Below are 21026 nucleotides of genomic sequence, written 5' to 3'. Positions count from 1 at the left end.
TTTTAAATTTAAATGAAAATAAGAATCAATGGCATAACATATATTTCTCGATAATAAAACTGATCATTATAATTATCATTTCGTATAGAAGAGATATACATTTATATTATAAAAAAAAAATACATAAAGGAAAAAGATTTGAAAATAGACGTGCATATGTAGATTTTATTAATTTTATTTATATGTGTATATATTTATATATACATATACATTCCATTTTCCATTGTCTTTAAATGTGTATGATTTATTAATAACTTGAAAGAAATTTCTAACAATATATGTTTAAGTTTTATATATGCCCACAGTTATATGGAAAATATTAAATTATAATTCAATATTATAATAATTATAAAAAATATAATTTATCCTTTTGCTCTGAAATTAATTTCTTAGCCATAACTTTTAATTCTTTCCTGAATTTGTACGTGGAAAAGCATTCAGAAATATCACTTCAGCATGAAGTTTGTATTGATCATCATCATGTTATTTGCCACTAAGTCTATTAATTCTTGTTCTGTCACCTACACAATTTGATCATTGTAGTATATTTGATAAAACATTTTATATACTTTGCATTAGAAAATAATCTGAACGTAATTATCATAGCACATGTATGCAATTAATGTTTAAATTATAATCTGCAATTTATTATTAAAAAGGGAAATAGAAATTTACAAGTTCAATAATATAGAAATAGAACCCTTGGCGAAGGACAGTGATTACGATAGTGACAATAGTGACGATATTCTTGATGAAAAGTTACAAAAGAAACAGCGAAATTTAAGCATACCTGAAATAATAACATTAAACGAAGCAACAAAGATATGTTGCATTTCTTATTACTATATGGAAAATGGATCGAAATATTGTACCGAATGCTTTCTAGAAGACCCGTATCAGTTTGAAGAAACTAGTTCTGTTCGGGAACATAGAACCATAGGTTGTAGCAATATGGATAATATGTCATGCAAAGGGTGCAAAAAAATGTTTGAATCAAATATTGCCCTGCAACATGTGCCCTATTTGCACAAATTAAAATAGATGAGTCATGGATAACATTGTAAGTATCTTTTAATTTATTATATGATATATCAAAAGTATCTTAAAATAAATTATTAAATAATTTAAACTAATGAAATGCATATGTTTTCTTCTGTTTTCAGAAACGGCTTCCCCACATAGCCCGACGGCCTATTTTATATATTATTTTTTCTTTTATATTGTATACTTTTTTTTATTAAACTCACACATTTAAATAAATTATATATTTTTAATTGTAACAAAAAAAATTGCAATTATTTACACGCCTTTCCCTTGCGCTCCAATCCTTTGCGTGCTCTCGCATTAATTATAAGTCTCGCTATCGTTCTCTCTTGTACGCGTTCTCTCTCACACGCGCGGCAAGGGTGTAAAGCAGTCGAATATTGGTATCATAAACAGAAAACATAAAAAGAAGGAAGGTTCCAAGATCCATTTTTCTTCATAGGAATACTGTTCATATTGTTTATACCGAGCGTAGAAAAAGACCATGAAAGGATCATGAATGGTTAATATATACAGTGGGTGTAAAAAATATTCGTACACTAGTGTAACCCTTCCAGTTTTGAGACCTTTATAATTCCTACAGCGGAGAGTAACATTCGATTTCAATCTCAGTCGTGTATTGTCCGAAAGGAGAGCGTCAGCGAGTTTAACCGTGGTATTTCTTTTTCCGTGTGTGATTATTTCTTACGCTGCAAATAAGATGGATTCTATTTTTCATTTTTCATTTTGGAAGAGGAGTTTTGTAGAGCTCTTATTTTCTGTGATACTAAAAGTGGTATTTGTCTGGAAGGTAGGTAGTGTTTTTGTGAAAACAATTGTGCGTATGTGTATGTGGATTTTTAATATATATTATTTTATAGTACCCCGATGATGTCAAAATTCCCGGGTTCATCAACATACAGCATCGACGCAACGTGCGGGCGGAGCGCTGGAACGCGCGACACGATCTCGCGGAGGAATGGGGCGACACCCCGGAGAGTCGCCAGGATAATGATGTAAATGGATCGTGGAGATATCTCGACATTTTTAATCTGCGGCTGCTCTTCGGGATGGAGTCCCTATTTGACGAAATCTGCGAACTATCGGTTATAAGATACGAAGAGAACAGAATAATCGAAGAGGAGAGAATACGGGAAATACAAAGAAGACTGGGAGAGGAAAGAAGAAGACGGTTACTGGAATACTGGTACGGCTCTGCAGTTCCAGGGGGCTAAGGTACATATTTCTTTTTAAAATTTTTAAATTAGTTTTTTTTTTATTTTTTTTATTTTAATTAAGATAAAATTAATGTAGCGTTTTTCCTGTTTCAGGAGCTGCCTCCCCCTTACAGCCCGGCGCACCGTCCGCATTATTTTATATTCATCATTTTATTTTCTTTCCCTATATTTTATTAATTTTTAAATTTTAATATTAAGTACACACACACACACACACACACACACACACACACACACACACACACACACACACACAATTTGTAATACTCATACACACATTTAAATAAATTCTACATATTTTTAATTGTAACGAAAAAAAAAATTGCAATTATTTACGCGCCTCTCCTTGCGCTCCCATCCCTTGCGTCTCTCTTGCGCTAGTTGTAAGTATAGCGATATCGTTCTCTCTCGCACGCGTTGTTCTCGCGCTATTATCGTTCTCTCTTTCGTACGCGCTATCGTTCTCTCTCTCTCACTCGCGTTATTCTTGCAATATCGTTCTCTCTCGCACGCGTTGTTCTCGCGCTATTGTCGTTTTCTCTCTTTCTATGCTCGTCGCTCACTTACCTTTGCGTCGTCCTTCTCACGCCATCTTACATTGCACCATCCTTGTCGCACGTTGATATCATCCTTGTCGCACTGTCCTCTTCACACACTTAGCGCTATCCTTTTCCCACATGTAGCGCTGTCCTTTTCCCACACGTAGCGCTATCCTTCTCACACCACCGTCTTCTTTCCGCGGATCCCCCTTCTCCTCGCAGACTCCCTTCCTCGCGCGTGACGTCATTCCCCGCGCCACCGAAATTATATTTCAAGAAGAAAAATGTATAATTATTTACGCACCTCTCCCTTGCACTACCCTTTTCCCATTCTTTGCGCTAATTATAAGTCTCGCTATCGTTCTCTCTCGTACGCATTTTTTTCGCACGCGATATTATCGTTCTCTCTCACACGCGCGGCAAGGGTACAAAGCAGCCGAACATCGGTTTATGATTGTTTATACTTGTCATAAAACATCCAACACAAGCGTCCCCCGCCCTGCCCCGCAGCCCCCGCGCCTACGAAATCCCCTCCGTCCCGTGACGTCATTCCCCCGCGCCGCTGAGATCCCCTCGCGCCTCACCCCCCCTGAGAGGACCTGAGTTAGAACCCGCCTTGTATACCTACTACGGCTGATTGTAATGTTGCATGCACGAACGATATTGTCGAACCTCCGAATCAGCCTTTATATATTCTGGAAGCTTGTTCCACAATCGTTCCACGTAATCACCAAAATTTTGTAGTAAAACGATCTTTGGGATATACTGCAGTTGTTCAGCGGTAAGCCAGAGAATGTCTCTGTTATCCGACAGAAGGAGAAACATTTTTGATACTGAGCGATTTCGAGTTGAGACACCTCTATAAATAGGTCTCCCCCTCGTGATCATTCGCAAAATTGATTCGAAAGAGAAAACATGCGGTTCGTGCGACAAGCGCGGATAATCAAAGTATCAAATTTCGACGATAGACTAAAATCGGAGAAAAAAGTACGCAAGCATGGAAACATGCTACCGACTACTATACGCGGTATCGTTTGCGGCCCTTCAAACTGCGGTAAGACAAACGTGTTGATTAGTTTGATAGAAAGTCCGTACGGTGTACGTTTCGAGAACGCGTACGTATACTCGAAATCGCTTCAACAACCGAAATATAGATACTTGGAAAATTTATTAGCACCTATAGACGAAATTGGTTATTTCACATTCTCTAATAACAGCGATGTCATTCCACCGAGCGAGGCGCTTCCGAATTCCATCTTTATCTTTGATGACGTGGCATGTGACAAGCAAGATACGATAAGAGAGTACTTTGCAATGGGTCGACACTCGAGCGTCGACTGTTTCTATCTTTGTCAAACGTACGCCAAGATACCTAAGCATCTTATACGCGACAATGCGAATCTTTTGATTTTATTTAAACAAGACGGCACAAATTTGAAACATGTGTACAACGATCATGTAAATACCGACATGTCTTACGACGATTTCCGCGCATTGTGTCAGAAATGTTGGCAACGCAAATATGGCTTCGTAGTCATTGATAAAGACAGCACGTTTTTCAATGGACGATATAGAAGAGGATTTAACGATTTCGCGATACCGTAAAGCGATCAGTCGTCATCGACACATCGATCGAGCATCATGAACGGTGATCGTGAAAAGATTGCGAGAGAGATTGCAAAAATGAGCGAATCAATTCGCAAAAAATATCGCGCTTTGAAAACTGGTAAAATGGAGGAAGACGTTGCATTGGAAAGACAATTTAAGCCAATTACCGAACCTTTAAAACAGCTTGTTGAAAATACTGTGGAATCTGATGCGTCGAAAATTGAACCATTGAGTTTGACGTTTGGAGAGAAGCACGAGGAAAAAATAAAAGAGTCAAAGCAAGGAATAAAGCGAGCACGGATAAATATATCGATAAACGATTCGCCGATATATTCGACACCGAATCGATCAAAACGAAGGAAACAATTTTCTAATATGGCTACTGTTTCTACTCCGATCAAAGTACAACCGCGTCAAACAATGCCATCCCCGTCCGTCGAAGAAATTTACGAGACCACGCCCGATTCGTTTGTAACATCGGTCCGACATGAATTAGAAACGTCCGAAGGTCAGAAAACGTTCCGAGATCATTTTGGTCCACTAGCACAAAAATATATAGGAGCTATCATGAGTGTTGATAAAAATAAGAGTATGGATTACGTCTACGGTGTTAAATTTACCAGCAAAGGAATGATGCTCGGTGATAAACGTTTCGATGTGGACATGGAAGATAATATAATTATCGATGGAATAAAATATACGGGAACCGAAGGTATCTACGATTTGATTTTTAGAAAATTTCCCAATCATAAAAAATACACTCAAGACGATTTGTATAAATATCAAAGTATATTAAAAGCAACAAATGCGCATAAACGTGACAACAAAGTTAATAATCCTATTAAAAGTAATAAAGGATACAAGTACAAATATATAATTGCACCATTATTCCCCGATAGAAAGGTGGGAAGAGGTATAGACGCGTCGCGCACCATGACGCTAAGCGACAACATGATCGATTACGTGCATTGGAACGATCCCAACGAATTGGTAGATCGGTTGCGATTGCTGGACGCCTCGCGTCGAGCCGGCAACAATGCTCACGACAATGAAATCTTGTCAATTATCGAAGAACTTCGCGAGGCTGGCATTATTATAAATTAAACTATGCGTCAACGATATACGTGTCATTCGGTCAAAGTTCTCGGTACCGAAATGTCGATTAATAAATTTGGATTATCGCTCGGAACGTCGAATAATTTGTACTATCAATGGAATGGATTATTGAGAAACTACGTTCGCGATAACGCTCTCTGCCAGACTACTACCGGCTTTGACGCAAGGTCGCGCAAGATTCAACGTGTAGCGCAACCGGAAACTGATACTGACGCCGTCAACAAACGATACGTGGATAAACTTTTGAGAGATCGACAGGGAGAAATTGAGCAAAAAATTATCGCGCTCGAAACAAACGTGCAGGCGCTACGAATAATGATGGACGAGATAAAGAATGTGCTGAGATATGCAACATCTGACTCGGCACAGTAAACGAGACATACTAATATCACAATATTAATTATGCCTCGATCAAACGTGCGAGAGAAGAAAAATACCTCCGAAAAGTGACAACTAGTCGAGGAATTACATGCTCCAGCGAGAAGAAATTTTCCACGAAGACGCGTCATTGTACGCGGATACGACGATCTGTGGCAGGCGGACGTGGTCGACATGCGTTCGTACTCTCGACTCAACAAGGGTCATAAATACATACTCACAGTTATCGATGTGTTGAGCAAGTATGCGTGGGCCGTACCGCTCAAGAGTAAGAGCGGAAACGAAATGTCCGAAACGATCGCAAAGATTATTGGAGATGATAAAAGGTGTCCGAAAAATTTTCAAACCGACAGAGGAAAAGAATTTTACAACGCGAGTGTGCAGAAACTCATGAAGAAACACAACATTAATCATTACTCGACGTATTCCGTTATGAAAGCCTCGGTCGTGGAACGATTCAATCGTACTTTGAAAAACAATATGTGGAAAATGTTTACGCTCAATGGAAATTACAAATGGATCGACGAGCTATCTCGATTCGTTGCAGAGTACAATACGCGAAAACATCGCACCATTGGTATGAGACCTGCCGACGTCACTCCAGCGATCGCCGAAAAACTTTTAAATACGGTGTATAGCAACGTAAAAATTGCGGCTCCGACAAAATTTAAAGTAGGCGATTCTGTACGCGTGAGTAAATACAAGACCATCTTTGAAAAAGGTTTCACACCTAATTGGATGACCGAAGTTTTTAAGATTGTCGAGGTGCAGAAAACTAATCCGGCGACATTCATACTCGAAGATTCGCGTGGAGATCCCGTCGCTGGAGGATTCTACGAATACGAATTACAACGCGTCGCTAATTCCGACGTATATCTCGTGGAAAAAATTTTGCGGGAAAAGGGTGATGACGTATACGTGAAATGGTTGGGAATGGATAAATCACACAACTCTTGGATACATAAAAACAATGTATTATAAATATTTATTAAAATATATAAAATATGTATATAAAAAAAAATATAAAATTTATTAAAATATAAAAATATATAAAATGTATAAAATATATAAAATATATGCATAGTTATGTGCAAAATATACAATTAATAATAAACAAAATATACATTTATTTACAATGGTATCCTATAATGTCCCCACGGTAACGTATCGGTGGTTTCGGGTACGATATACCGCTTATCGTCGTACGGACTCAGAGCAATTTTCGTCTCGCTGATCGTGTATACTTGATGTAATTTAGATCGTATACACGACTGCTGACGTGTCATTTCAATCTCCTCGTTTAAACACCGCGTGTAATCGTCAAACGTTATCGTTTTCGCGACAACGTTACTCTTGACACCTTTAACTTTCATTGTGTCCTTTTTTCCATTCACTTGTAACGCGTACATCTTTGCTCTGAGCCCGACGAATTCGGTCATTATGGTACCGTTGTTTTCGTCAGGCCCGGTACCTTTTTATTTACAAGCGGTATACCGTACACGTTATCCACCGCATAATCACTCGTGTCGAATCTAATGATATCACACTTCATATTCTCATACACATCCGCGCACTCAATGTGATATATGAGACTGTCCGTATCGGTGTACATTACCCGGCATTTGTCGCGATACATTGGCGTCATATACTCGTGATGAAACTCGTACAAACATGTCTTGGATATGTCGAGTATACACATACCCACGTAAATCGGTTTGTAGAATTTCACCTCGAGTTTGCGCAATTCCATTAAGTTTCCATCCAATTTCCATTAAGTTTTCTGAAAAAACGCTTCTGCTGTGGAAATTTGGTTTCGCGACCATTGCCTCTGCGCCGTACCGACCATCCCACTTTGTTAATATTAGGTGCGCAACTAAGTTCCCGCTGTTTGTCAATAGATTGCGCCACCAATAAGTGTTGGTCGATTTCGACATATCCAAAACGTCATGAACCAAGCTTAGACATATGGTAAACAAACCGTTTTGACACAGTAGTGATTTTGTTTTGGCGTCATATACTTTTGGTTGTGTGAAAATGTCTGATTTTGTGCTAAATAATCGTCATTTGCGGGAAGTGTTGATTTTCTTCTTTCATTCGAGGAAAACGGCGGCTGAAGCGCATCGAGAGCTCCACAAAGTTTACGGAGATGCTGCTCTAAGTGAAACAACGTGCCGTGATTGGTTCCGTCGCTTCAAAGACGGTGATTTCGATGTTGACGACCGTCCGCGTGAAGGAAGGCCAAAAACCTTCGAAGACGCTGAATTGGAGGCATTGCTCGATGAGGATCCATGCCAAACGCAACAAGAGCTTTCATCAGCATTAGGAGTTACCCGCCAAGCCATTTCCAAGCGATTGCATGCGTTGGAAATGATTCAAAAGCAAGGAACTTGGGTTCCTTATGATTTGAAGCCAAGGGACGTTGAGCGTCGTTTTTTCGCCTGTGAACAACTGCTCCAGCGGCAAAAAAGGAAGGGTTTTCTTCATCGCATCGTGACGAGTGATGAAAAATGGATTCATTACAGCAACCCAAAGAAAAGAAAGTCATGGGGACTGCCCGGTCATGCTTCTACGTCGTCGGCTCGGCCGAATATTCACGCTGCGAAGGTTATGCTGTGTATTTGGTGGGACCAGGTCGATGTTATTTATTATGAGCTGTTGAAACCGAACGAAACCATCACTGGGGAACGGTATCGACTTCAATTGATGCGATTGAGCCGAGCACTGCGCGAGAAACGGCCACAATACGAGCAGAGGCACGAAAAAGTGATTCTACAGCATGACAACGCTCGGCCTAACGTTGCCAAACCCGTTAAAACCTACCTGGAAACGCTCAAATGGGAAGTCCTACCCCACCCGCCATATTCCCCAGATATTGCGCCGTCCGATTATTACTTGTTCCGTTCGATGGCACATGGTCTGGCTGATCAGCAGTTCCGCTCATATGAAGACATCAAAAAATGGCTTGATTCGTGGATAGCCTCAAAAGATGAACACTTTTACCGTAACGGTATTCGAGCTCTGCCAGAAAGATGGGAAAAAGTTGTAGCTAGCGATGGGCAATACTTTGAATGATTCATTTGTAACCATTTTTTCACAATAAAGTTGCATTTTCATAAAAAAAACAGCGAGAACTTAGTTGCGCACCTAATAATTTAACATCGACACGATTCCGCACATTTTCCATCGTTTTACCAAACACCGCATTGTTCATTAATTTATATAAATTTTTTTCGAAATCATTTTTAGCCAATGTTCTGAAATGTGTATTTAATTCTATGTAATTTCGAAGCCAGGGAGATTGTGAAAACTGTGAAATTCGATGTATTTTTGTAACGTGAAGACCGTGACGCGTACACTGCTGCAGGTTGCGGTAGTGTATCACGTAACGCTTCTTATCGTATAGCGTTGCAAGCAGTTTGAATTTCCGCTTGCCAGGTGGTTTGTCGCGTGTCGGGCAAAACGGTAGGTCAGTGTGCACATCGTGAAGATGTTGCGGATACTCGAGGTCCACTTCGAGGACATAGCCTGTAGGCGAATCTAGCGTGATGGATGATACGTCAAAATTGGTTACGTCGTCGATCCATTGAAAATCGGCATAGGGCAACGGTTGACACATTGCCCATCCGTACAAATTATTTACATCAAAGTACATCAAGTACGATGATGGTTTCGATGGATCGTACGACTCCATGTACTTGTTATTAGCGCGAGCGTATCTACCCGAACATTGACTCAGACCGCCGCGTATACCACGTTCGATGAACATAACCATGTCGATGTCGGTAAGCAGCTCGAACGTAATTTTCGTATGCTTCAACATGGCGTCCCACGTGTATCCGGGGAGCGTATAGTAATACGCGGGGTCGAGTCCGTAACTTTCGATACATTTATCTCGAAAGTTTTCGAAAATATCGGCTAATAACAAGACATCGATTTTAAGATATAAATCGCTATATTCGCCTAGCGTCCGAATGGAGAATCGCATCCAGACGTTCTCGGCGTGCGCGTAATCGCTCTCGGATACAGTTTCACCGGTCAAGGAACTGTAAAACGATTCGCGCGGTGGTAAACACGTATCTTGCAACTTGTCAACGGAATCGATGTATTCGTACGGAAATACACCTTTTCACGTTAACAAATTGAAATGTACGGTAGATAAATTTTGAAATTCTGATTTTAAAATTTTAAGTTTATCTTTGTCCAAAAACGATGCCAATTTGTCGAGACTCGATGCTAGAAATTTGTATGAATCGATGAAACGTAATTTTACTTGATTTTTTGATTCTTCTTTAAAATCAACATTTTTGGTAAACGAAATATATTTCTCTTTTGTCATCGGAAGTAACTCGATTTTTCCTTCGAATGCTGTAGCTATTTCCTCGATAATAAAGTGCGAATCGTAACCGGATAAATTGTGAAAAACTATCGGAATACAAAAAGATTCTTTATAATTTAAATTGCAATTTGAGTGTGCTGGACCCCTGTACCACCCGGTCAGATGGCAATGATCGCGAACGCGTGTATCGTCTTGCACGAACGGTTTTTCGCATATATGACATTGAGTGGCGCTATGGAATTTCTCCCACTCTTCGGGTGTTAAATTTACCATGGGGACATTTGTTTTTAAAATATTTTTTACACGTAACGCTAAATTTTTGAGGTCTTCGGCGAACCATGCTATACAATCGGCGCTACGACGCGAATGGTACGCCGATAAAGATTCGTCGAACGAACAATGTACATAGTAAGCTATACTAAATACCCGATGGTTTTGATATGCGTTTTTCTCTTCTTCCGTCTTGGCCAGAACGCATTCCAAGTTGGCGTATACGACGAATGGAAGCCGCTCCTTCCGATTAGGGTTGTTGAACTCGAGCCACTTGTCCTTATCGCTCGGCAATCGAACAGCGCAATCGTTCTTTCCGCAGTCGACCGAATGCGACTGCGACTTGGCGTCCGAATTAAAATAATGCAGGCATCTGTAAAAGAAAAATTTTTTAGATTTATATAACAAAGTGTATAACCTATAATTATTCAAATAATATAAATTAAACTTACCGGTCGCAGATATATTTTGGATTCTTATGTTTGCTCAGTTGCGAGCTCACTAGCCGGGATAAATTCTTAATCCATGCAAAATGCCCGACGCTGTTGTCGTCTTCAATGTACAGCAAGTTGATATGCTTATCCGGCTTCTGCTGCGAAAGACGCATCGGGACAATGCTGTTCTTATCTTCGATGCTGTAGACGTTGATCGAAATGTCATTAACATGTTCAAAATTTTTTATTTGGTTCACAGTCACTGGAAACTCAATGTTCTGGAGATTCAGCACTGTCGTGTAATGCGGGTACGATGATTCCCGATTCGTGTCTCTTTCGGCGGGGTATAGGGCGGCGACTGCCCACGCGAAACACGCATTGTCTTTAGATTGTACATTAATCACCGCTCTTTTCAATATAATCTCCCGCGGTAACTTAATGCGACATCCCGCACGCAAAGGATTATACTTATTTATATTTACAGTTAAATTTAGTATTCGCGACAAAGCCCACCCGCTATCGCGTTCCTGAAACTCTTCCAGCGATGCTAGAATGGATTCGATAACGCGCCGTTCGTACCACTCGCGTAAATCGGATGTGCGAAAGAGTTCATAGTTTTTCGTGTTTATACTTTTATTGGCGCATTTATCCCCAGCCACGAATTCACCGTTAAATATAGTGTTCACTTTCACATTACAGTGTTTTTTCATAACGTCCTGCACATGTTCCAACACAATGTCTTTGGCGTCATCGAGAAATTGGCGCGGTTCGATGTGATTATAGTTTATCACCGCACCAGTCGATATGCGACTCTCGAACGCCGCATCAATCTTGCGCCACGCAAGTCTATTTTGACGTGCACTACATCCGGCACTCGCGTGTATGAAACGTCCACGTACCGAATTTTTCAACCCTTCGAGGCGCGCGATCCGAGCAATCAGCGATTGTCGATTTCCGATTGATAATCGCGGTCGCTTGATTCGACTTTGCTCTTCCAACGACTCGATGTATTGGTCGCATCGTTGCTCCCACACAATATAGTCTTCCAATGAATTCACCAAAGTGGATTGCTCTCGCAAACTTTGTTCCTCCATATTGTATCAGACTTGCGAAATGCGCTTCCCAATGATAGTTCTGGATGTACTTTAGCTACTGGCGGGGTGTGCCTCTTTATCATGATTTATATACTGTCTCGTGCATATCATCGAACATTCTAGAATGATTTCATCTTAAAAAATTCCCCGGAGTAGCGTCTGCAATTTAACCTTGATAATTTCGCGTTTTGTCACGTACATTTGAAAAATCTGATGTGGTTGTATCAGGAGCAGCCGTACATCGGCGCTCGATTTTAACGCATTCAGCTAAATCTTTGTCTAGGGGTGATGTGCGTTTTAACCTTGACGGTTAATCTTTGTTCCGATGCACATCTTAACCTTGAAAATTTCGCGTTTTGTCACGTACATTTGAAAAAATCTGACGTGATTGCATCAGGAGCAGCCGTACATCGGCGCTCGATTTTAGCACATTCAACTAAATCTTTGTTCCGATGCGCAATTTAACCTTGATAATTTCACGTTTTGTCACGTACATTTGAAAAATCTAACGCGATTGCATCAGGAGCAGCCGTACATCGGCGCTCGATTTTAGCGAATTCAGCTAATTCTTTGTTCTGGGGATGATGTCATCGCAGCCGTACATCAGCGCGACAAAATTTTAGAGGAAATTAAAATGTCGTGTCAGCAAATATCCCCTCTACATCGCAATTTGAGATACTATTTGAATTGATATTAATTCTAATACGATCAGTATTGCATCAATCGCGCGTGTGAAAGGTTCGCTGAAGAAATCAACATGAATTTTTACGTTCCGATTCGAAACGGTGAAACTCCGCCGTGTAAGAAGCAAAAATGCGACACGTAAGTTTCGATCGTTTAAAAATTTTATTTATTAATTTTTTTTTAAATATTGATCTAATTTATATATTTTTATAGCATTCAGCCTCGTCGTGCGACTCGCATACTTGGAAGAAGATACGCTCTAACCCCAACGTCGTACAAGTATTTGGACATTGGAATAAGCGTTGGAGCTGTGTCGTACGTGGAACTGATTCTCGGCGATAATCGAGGCAATCAAATAGTATTGCCTTTTTCAACGTGGAATTTGTTGATGCAGAAGCAAGCAGACACTGAACAATTTCTACAATCGACTGCTCTCCCATTAAGGATTGGAGATTTATCGATTGAAATGTATCAATCGAAAATTGTAAAACTCGCATTATGCGAAAATTCTTTATACATGAAACTACAAACATTATTACATTTATTTAATTTTGAAAATTGTATCGATTATATGCATAATTGGTTATGCGAGAATACGTATCTCGTGAATGAAAAATTTAAACAATTTGAAACTGTTTTATGACGTAACAATATTATTACTGTATGCGATGCTGTAAAAACGATACGTGATAGTGATGTCTTTAACAGTGAATCAATAATCGATTGCGAATTACTAACATGCGCTGTAAATGATATTCTTTATGATGCTTGCAATAAATAATTATTTTTATTCCATCTGATTTTAATTCTTTCCTCCCATACGAATAAGAATAGTTATACTTTTCTCAACACGCTCCGCTAAAGATGTAGAGAAATGCTGAGGTAGATGAGACGTGATGCTCTAGTTGGAATGAGACAAAAGATATTAAAAGATATATAATGAAGAGGAGTCTGCGACATTAGAATATTATTTCTTTCGTTGTTCTTTGCGTTTCGTTAGTCTTGTGTTACGTTAGTGCAATGGCTGAAGAAGAGATTATTATCATCGATGACGAAGATGTTATTATCATCGACGAGGACATTGAAGAGGTTGTTATCGTCGAAGATGGCAACCAAATGGATGTTGATAATCTAGACGAATCAGACGAGGATGGCTCTGAGGAAGAATCCGAGGAAGAAATACCACCTTTAGTGGATTCAGATTATGCTAGTGATAATGATGAAGAATTAAGACTGAAAAAGTATAAACATTTAAACGCGATGGAAATAAATAATCTGGATATTACCATAAAAATGTGTCGCATCAAATATTATTATTATGATGTGGAAGAAGGAACTAAGTATTGTTCAGACTGTTTTCTGAGATTGGCATCATCGTTTCGAAACGTATACTCCGTCAGGAAACACAAAACGGATTATTGTGCTCTATTATTAGGCAGTTATTGCAAAGAGTGCAGGAAAAATTTGCACCAAATAATATCATGCAATATGTGTCCCATTTGCACAAATTAAAATAAATGGATAATATTGTAAGTAACTTTCAATTTATATTACATCAAAAGTATCTTACAATAAATTATTAAAAACTAATGAAATGTTTCTTTTTCTGTCGCAGGAGCGGCCTCCCCCTTAGTCCGACGCATCACCCCCTCCCCATGTATTTTTTATTATATATTTTTATTTATTATTATATATTTTTATTATATTTTTTAAATTTTTATTTTATTATTATTACATATTATTAATTATTAAGCACATACACACACATACACACACACACACATACACACACACACACACAAAATTGTATAATATACACATTTTAAAATAAATTTTATATATTTTAATTTAAAAAAAGAATGTATTTATTTACGCGCCTCTCCTTGCGCTCTCCCATCCCTTGCGCTAGTTGTAAGTATAGCGATATCTTCGTTGCGTTCTCTCTCGCGCGTTAGTTGTAAGTCTCGCGATATCATCGTTCTCTCTCGCACGCGTTGTTCTCGCGCTCTCTCGCTCTCTCTTGCACGCGTTGTCTTGCGCTATTATCGTTCTCTCTCGCACGCGTTGTTCTCGCGCTATTATCGCTCTCTCTTTCGTACGCGCTATCGTTCTCTCTCGCACGCGTTGTCTTCGCGTTATCGTTCTCTCTCGCATGCGTTGTCTTCGCGTTATCGTTCTCTCTCGCACGCGTTGTTCGCAATATTATCGTTCTCTCATTCATATACTCGTTGCTCACTTACCTTTACATCATCCTTCTCTCATCTTACAGTGCGTCGTCCTTGTCTCACGTTGACGTCATCCTTGTCATACGTTGATGTCATCCTTGTCACACGTTGATGCCATCCTTTTCCCACATGTAGCACTATCCATTTCCCACAACTAAAGCTATTCTTCTCACACTACCGACTTCTTTCCGCGGATCCCCTCTACCCGCGCGGACCCCTCGTCAATCGCTCGCGCCGTGGATCCCCCTACCCCCGCGGACCCCCTCGTCCATCGCTCGCGCCGCGGATCCCCCCTACCCCCGCGGACCCCCTCGTCCATCGCTCGCGCCGCGGATCCCCCCTACCCCCGCGGACCCTCTCATCCATCGCTCGCGCCGCGGATCCCCCATCCCCGCATGTGACGTCATCATCCCCCGCGTGACGTCATCATCCCCCGCGTAACGTCATCATCCCCCGCGTGACGTCATCATCCCCCGCGTGACGTCATCATCCCCCCGTGACGTCACCCCCTCCTGCGTGACGTCATCACCCCCCCCCCAGCGTGACGTCACCCCCCGCGTGACGTCACCCCCCCGCGGTTCCCCCTCGCCCCTCACCCCCCCTCGGAGCCCCTGCGTTAGAAACCTCATAGTATTACTACTCACGCACATACATTACTATTACGCCGCCTTTTTTCGCGATTATTGTTTTTTGCGTTATCTTTTATCGCATCCCTGCGTTACGTAAAAACAATCAAATGATCGAGCAGATTACAACTCGCAGTATTATAAGTATTATATAATATTTTGTAAAATATTTTCCATAATTATGGAGACGGAAAGTAGTGAAAGTGAAATGCATTTGACAAAAAAGTGTGATGATTACGGAAGAACATATGGAAGGAGCCGCACCATAAAAAAATATCAATTATCGTGTAAGCGGCTAAGCAGACGAAAATCGCGGATTAATATAAGGTAACATACAATCTATAAATATTCTTTTAATATACAGGGTGTCCCATTTTAAAAGTTCCACCCTCATAACTTTTCAGGATCAACGTTTGAAGGAAAACGACTCGGATAAAAGTTATAGGGAACAAAGGGGGCTATCTAATAGTGACCTTGGATTCGACATTAAAGGTCATTTTCAAGGTCATTTGAAGGTCAACTTCCGTTTTTTAAATCGGAACCCCTATTTTTTATTACTTATTCTTGTAGCTTATCTCGAGAGCTTTCCAAAACACTATAACAAAGTATTTCTTCATTCAGTACTTTTCGAGTTATGAGGCTTGAAATAATTTCTTAATTTTATATAAACCATAAAATATCTAACAATTAGTAATTAAGTCCTCCGTAAATTAATAATTAAAAAGATAGAAAAGACATAGAGAACTAATATGAAATGTCAAAATTAAAAATTATCAAGTATCATTATATATTTATATCGCAGCTAACAAACAATACAAAAAAGAAGAAAGAAACAGAAAAAAATATATACAAACAAAATGTGGTACATATAATTATTTACAAAGTTATGTGCGGACGTTTCGACTTACTTTCAAGTCATCATCAGCGTTATTACAACACACAGGTTAAATTTCAATCATGAATTCAGATGGGACGATGTTAAAATATTGGACAGAGAAGTTTTTTATAATAAAAGATTAATCTCTGAAATGTTGTCCATTAAACGACAGCAAAATGGTTTAAATTTACAGACGGATACAGATCATTTTCCCGATATGTATAATGAAGTAATAAATAAACTTCCTTACGTTTGAGGGTCATACGCAGAAATTGTTATTACTAAATGGCTTATTGTTATCTCAGGCCACTTGTGCCGTTGCCGTCGTTTCGAGATGTTAGCGCTTGATTGTCGATTTATGGTTAAGCAATTTCAACACCAATAATGACCACGTTGACCATGCGATCTTTCTCTCAACATTGTAAGTTATTTTTCTTTACGCCACTTTAATTTTTACATATGTCATCATACCTATTACAGTCATTATCAGTTGACATTATAGTTATTATTTTGATTTATTATTGTTTCTCCCTATAAAGAAATTTATAATTTTAGCTATTTTATCAGTACTTTTGATTCACTCTTAATCCTTTATATAACGATTACATTGCCTACGTGGTTAATACAGGTTTAAGTAACGGATTTTGCAGACAGCTTGTTAAACGACACTCAAATTTGGGCATACTAACCCAAATTGGAGATGGTCTCCGCCAACCTCAAAGAACCGTTTAAACCTGTTATTATTGTATGATGGGCATCCTTAGCGCTTCCATTGGCGTCCTCCCGACAATAAGTATACTTAAAGATGCCACCCTATATACATGTTTGTTTGCGTTATATTTCTGCGAATGTGCTTTATGCTTTCCTTGCTATTTAATTTGCGCTGATGATGACTTGAAAGTAAGTCGAAACGTCCGCACATAACTTTGTAAATAATTATATGTACCACATTTTGTTTGTATATATTTTTTTCTGTTTCTTTCTTCTTTTTTGTATTGTTTGTTAGCTGCGATATAAATATATGATACTTGATAATTTTTAATTTTGACATTTCATATTAGTTCTCTATGTCTTTTCTATCTTTTTAATTATAAAATATCTAGTAAAATATTCATTTTTCGATTATCTTACCTTAATACTTTTATGTACAAAATAATGAGAGGAATCAATTGGTGTAAAGAAAACATACAGTTGTTTTTAAGAAAAAATATGGAATTGTTAATTGCAAATTACATATTTTTTCTTAAAAACAACTATGTTTTTTCTTTACATCAATTGATTCCTCTCATTATTTTGTACATAAAAGTATTAAGGTAAGATAATCGAAAAATGAATATTTTACTAGATATTTTATGGTTTATATAAAATTAAGAAATTATTTCAAGCCTCATAACTCGAAAAGTACTTAATGAAAAATAGTTCATTATAGTGTTTTGGAAAGCTCTCGAGATGAGCTGCAAGAATATGCAATAAAAAGTAGGCGGTTCCATTTAAAAAATTGAAGGTGAACTTCACGTGACCTTCAAGTAACTATTCAAAGTCAAATTAATGACACCATCTTATGTCCCCCTTGAAACCATACAACTTTTGTCTGAAACATTTTCCCACAGGACCACTATTTTCGGAGATAATTGACCGTTTCCAGACTTTTAAACCACCCTGTATGTACACTGACGAGCAAAATTGGTCGTGATGTGAATGTTCGAAAGTTTTATTCAATAATTTGAAAAGTATGTGTTGGATTTGAACCAAATTTTTTTTATTAATAATACTCTTTCTTATTAACAAGACCAGAAAATCTCAATCAAAAATACTTTTTAGTTTAAGAGAAACAATTTTAATTCTAAAACTGGTCCATTTGACCATTTTTGAATTCCATATAAACTTGGCAAATTCACCATTATTCTTGAGCCGTTATCGGCAGTACCGCTCTCTGATACCTTTTGATAATCACTTATGGTTTGTTCGTCACACAATGAAGCCACTAAGCAGTGTTATTAAGTCAGAAGCGAAATCCTTATTAGAAAAAGGATATTCCACTCGCGAAGTGCAAATAAAGCTAGGAATATCACATGGATCTGTTATAAATATTTGCAATGAGTGCGATTCATTACCACCAAGCAAGAGAGGCCGGAAGAAGTTGTTGTCAGATCGGGACGCGAGAGATTTGGCTCGATTAGTGATCGCGGGCAAGACTCCGAAGGAAGCTACACGCGAAATAGGAAAACCAATAAGTGAGTGGACCGCGCGAAGGACTTTAAAAGGCATAGGCCTCAAAGCAAAGGAAAAGAAGAAAAAGCCAGCACTTTCAAAAAATAATGTTCAGGCCAGAAAGGACTTTCTAGAACGTCACATGTTTCATGGTTATTATCTTAAATAAATATTTAATATTAATATTTTATATGATAATAGTAAAAGTAATAAATATTTTAAAAACACTTATTTAATCTAATTAATTTTTAAATAGATATCATACGATGTATGGATATCGCACACATTCATGATAATAATAATATTAATATGTTAAATGTTTATTGTGTTTACCGCATTCTTCAATCGAACACATGATCGCGTTCGATAGCGCCAGTAGTACATTAACCTACCGCAACCTACCATGACAAAAAACTGCTTGCAGTCGCCGAATAATTATCGTCGCATTGTCGCGTCGTCGCGTCGTGTAGTAACGTGTCCGCGCGTGTTTCTTTCATCGAGTGATTTTTAATCGCCAACAGTTATTATTCGACAGTGATTAATAGTGATTAGTGATAGAGTCATTAGTAAATTTCTCGTCTCATCGAGTGAGTAAATAAATGTGATTACGTTAAAGTTTATAAAAGAATACAGTTCATGAAAGAAGAAAAACTTTCAGTTAATAATTTAGTGTGGATTTCTTGTCTTTTGCAACGTGATATCTACGTTAAATTTGAGAACGTACGAAGTAGTGTGTCTAGGCCGGTTCTAACCCAGGGGCTCCGAGGGGGGGTGAGGGGCGAGGGGGAACCGCAGGCGGGGGGGTGACGTCACGCGGGGGGTGACGTCACGCGGGGGGGTGGCGTCACGCGGGGGATGATGACGTCACGCGGGGATGATGACGTCACGTGCGGGGGATGATGACGTCACGTGCGGGGGATGATGATGTCACGTGCGGGGGATGATGACGACACGCGGGGGATGATGACGTCACGCGCGGGTAGGGGGGATCCGCGGCGCGAGCGATGGACGAGGGGGTCCGCGGGGGGTAGGGGGGATCCGCGGCGCGAGCGATGGACGAGGGGGTCCGCGCGAGTAGGGGGGATCCGCGGCGTGAGCGATGGACGAGGGGGTCCGCGCGGGTAGGGCGGATCCGCGGCGCGACCGATGGACGAGGGGGTCCGTGCGGGAAGGGGGGATCCGCGGCGGGCCCGCGATGTGTCCACATGTGAGAAGGACGGTGCACTGGTTTGAAAAGGATAGCGTAAAGTGTGTGAAGAGGACAGTGCGACAAGGATGGCATCAAGTGTGACAAGGACGACATCAACATACGACAAGGATGACGTCAACGTGGAACAAGGACGACGCATTGTAAGATGCTGCATAGGTGGGAGAAGGACGACGCAAAGGTAAGTGAGTGATAGCGACGAGCTTGTGAATGAGAGAGAACGATAATAGCGCGAAGAGAACGCATACGAAAGAGAACTATAATATCGCGAGAACAACGTATGCGATAGAGAACGATAATAGCTAAGATAACGCGTGCGAGCGAGAACGAAGATATCGCGAGACTTACAACTAACGCGAGACTTATTGTTAGAACGATAGCGCGTACGAAAGAGAGAGAGAGAGAACGATAAATTCTTACAACTAGCGCAAGAGAGACGCAAAGGATGGGAGCGCAAGGAGAGGCGCGTAAATAAATACATTTCTTTTTTTTTAAATTAAAATATAAAATTTATTTAAATGTGTGCGTGTACTATACAATTTTGTATGTGTGTGTGTGTGTGTGTATGTGTGCGCTTAATATATAATAACATGATATAAAATTAAAAAAAATAATAATAATAATAATAATATAAGAAATAAAATTTAAAAAAATATATACAGGGTGACCCATTTTAACTTAGGCAGCCAAATAACTCGAAAAATAAGCAAGATAGAGAAAAATGTTTTAGACAAAAGTTGTATGGTTTCGAGGGGGCCATAAGATGGTATCATTGGTTTGACCTTGAAGAGTCATTTGAAGGTCACGTGAAGGTCACTTCAATTTTTTTAAATGGAACATCCTATATATTTTTGTACATTCTTGTAGCTCATCTCGAGAGCTTTCCAAAACACTATAATTAAGTACATTTTCGTTAAGTACTTTTTGAGTTATGAGGCTTGAAATAATTTCTTAATTTTACATAAACCGTAAAATATCTTGTAAAATATTCATTTTTCGATTACCTTACCTTAATAGTTTTATGTACAAAATAATGAGAGGAATCAATTGGTGTAAAGAAAACACATAGTTGTTTCGAAGAAAAAATATGTAATTTGCAATTAACAATTCCATATTTTTTCTTAAAAACAACTATGTGTTTTCTTTATACCAATTGATTC

General features: G+C 39.3%; 1 long non-coding RNA gene across 1 annotated transcript; it reads left to right on the top strand.

Annotated features, from left to right (window-relative positions):
* The first annotated feature begins 1495 nt into the window (after nucleotides 1-1495).
* On the top strand, nucleotides 1496-2514 carry LOC145972922 (uncharacterized). Its single transcript, XR_014439317.1, has 2 exons — nucleotides 1496-2259; nucleotides 2355-2514. It is a non-coding gene; the product is annotated as an uncharacterized LOC145972922 (long non-coding RNA).
* The last annotated feature ends 18512 nt before the right edge of the window (nucleotides 2515-21026 follow it).

This window comes from Camponotus vicinus, unplaced genomic scaffold, assembly GCF_025532165.1.
Source record: "Camponotus vicinus isolate PSW18456_S1 unplaced genomic scaffold, iyCamVici1.0 SCAF_6, whole genome shotgun sequence".
Taxonomy (NCBI): Eukaryota; Metazoa; Arthropoda; class Insecta; order Hymenoptera; family Formicidae; genus Camponotus; species Camponotus vicinus.
This window is presented reverse-complemented; position numbering and strand designations above follow the sequence as displayed.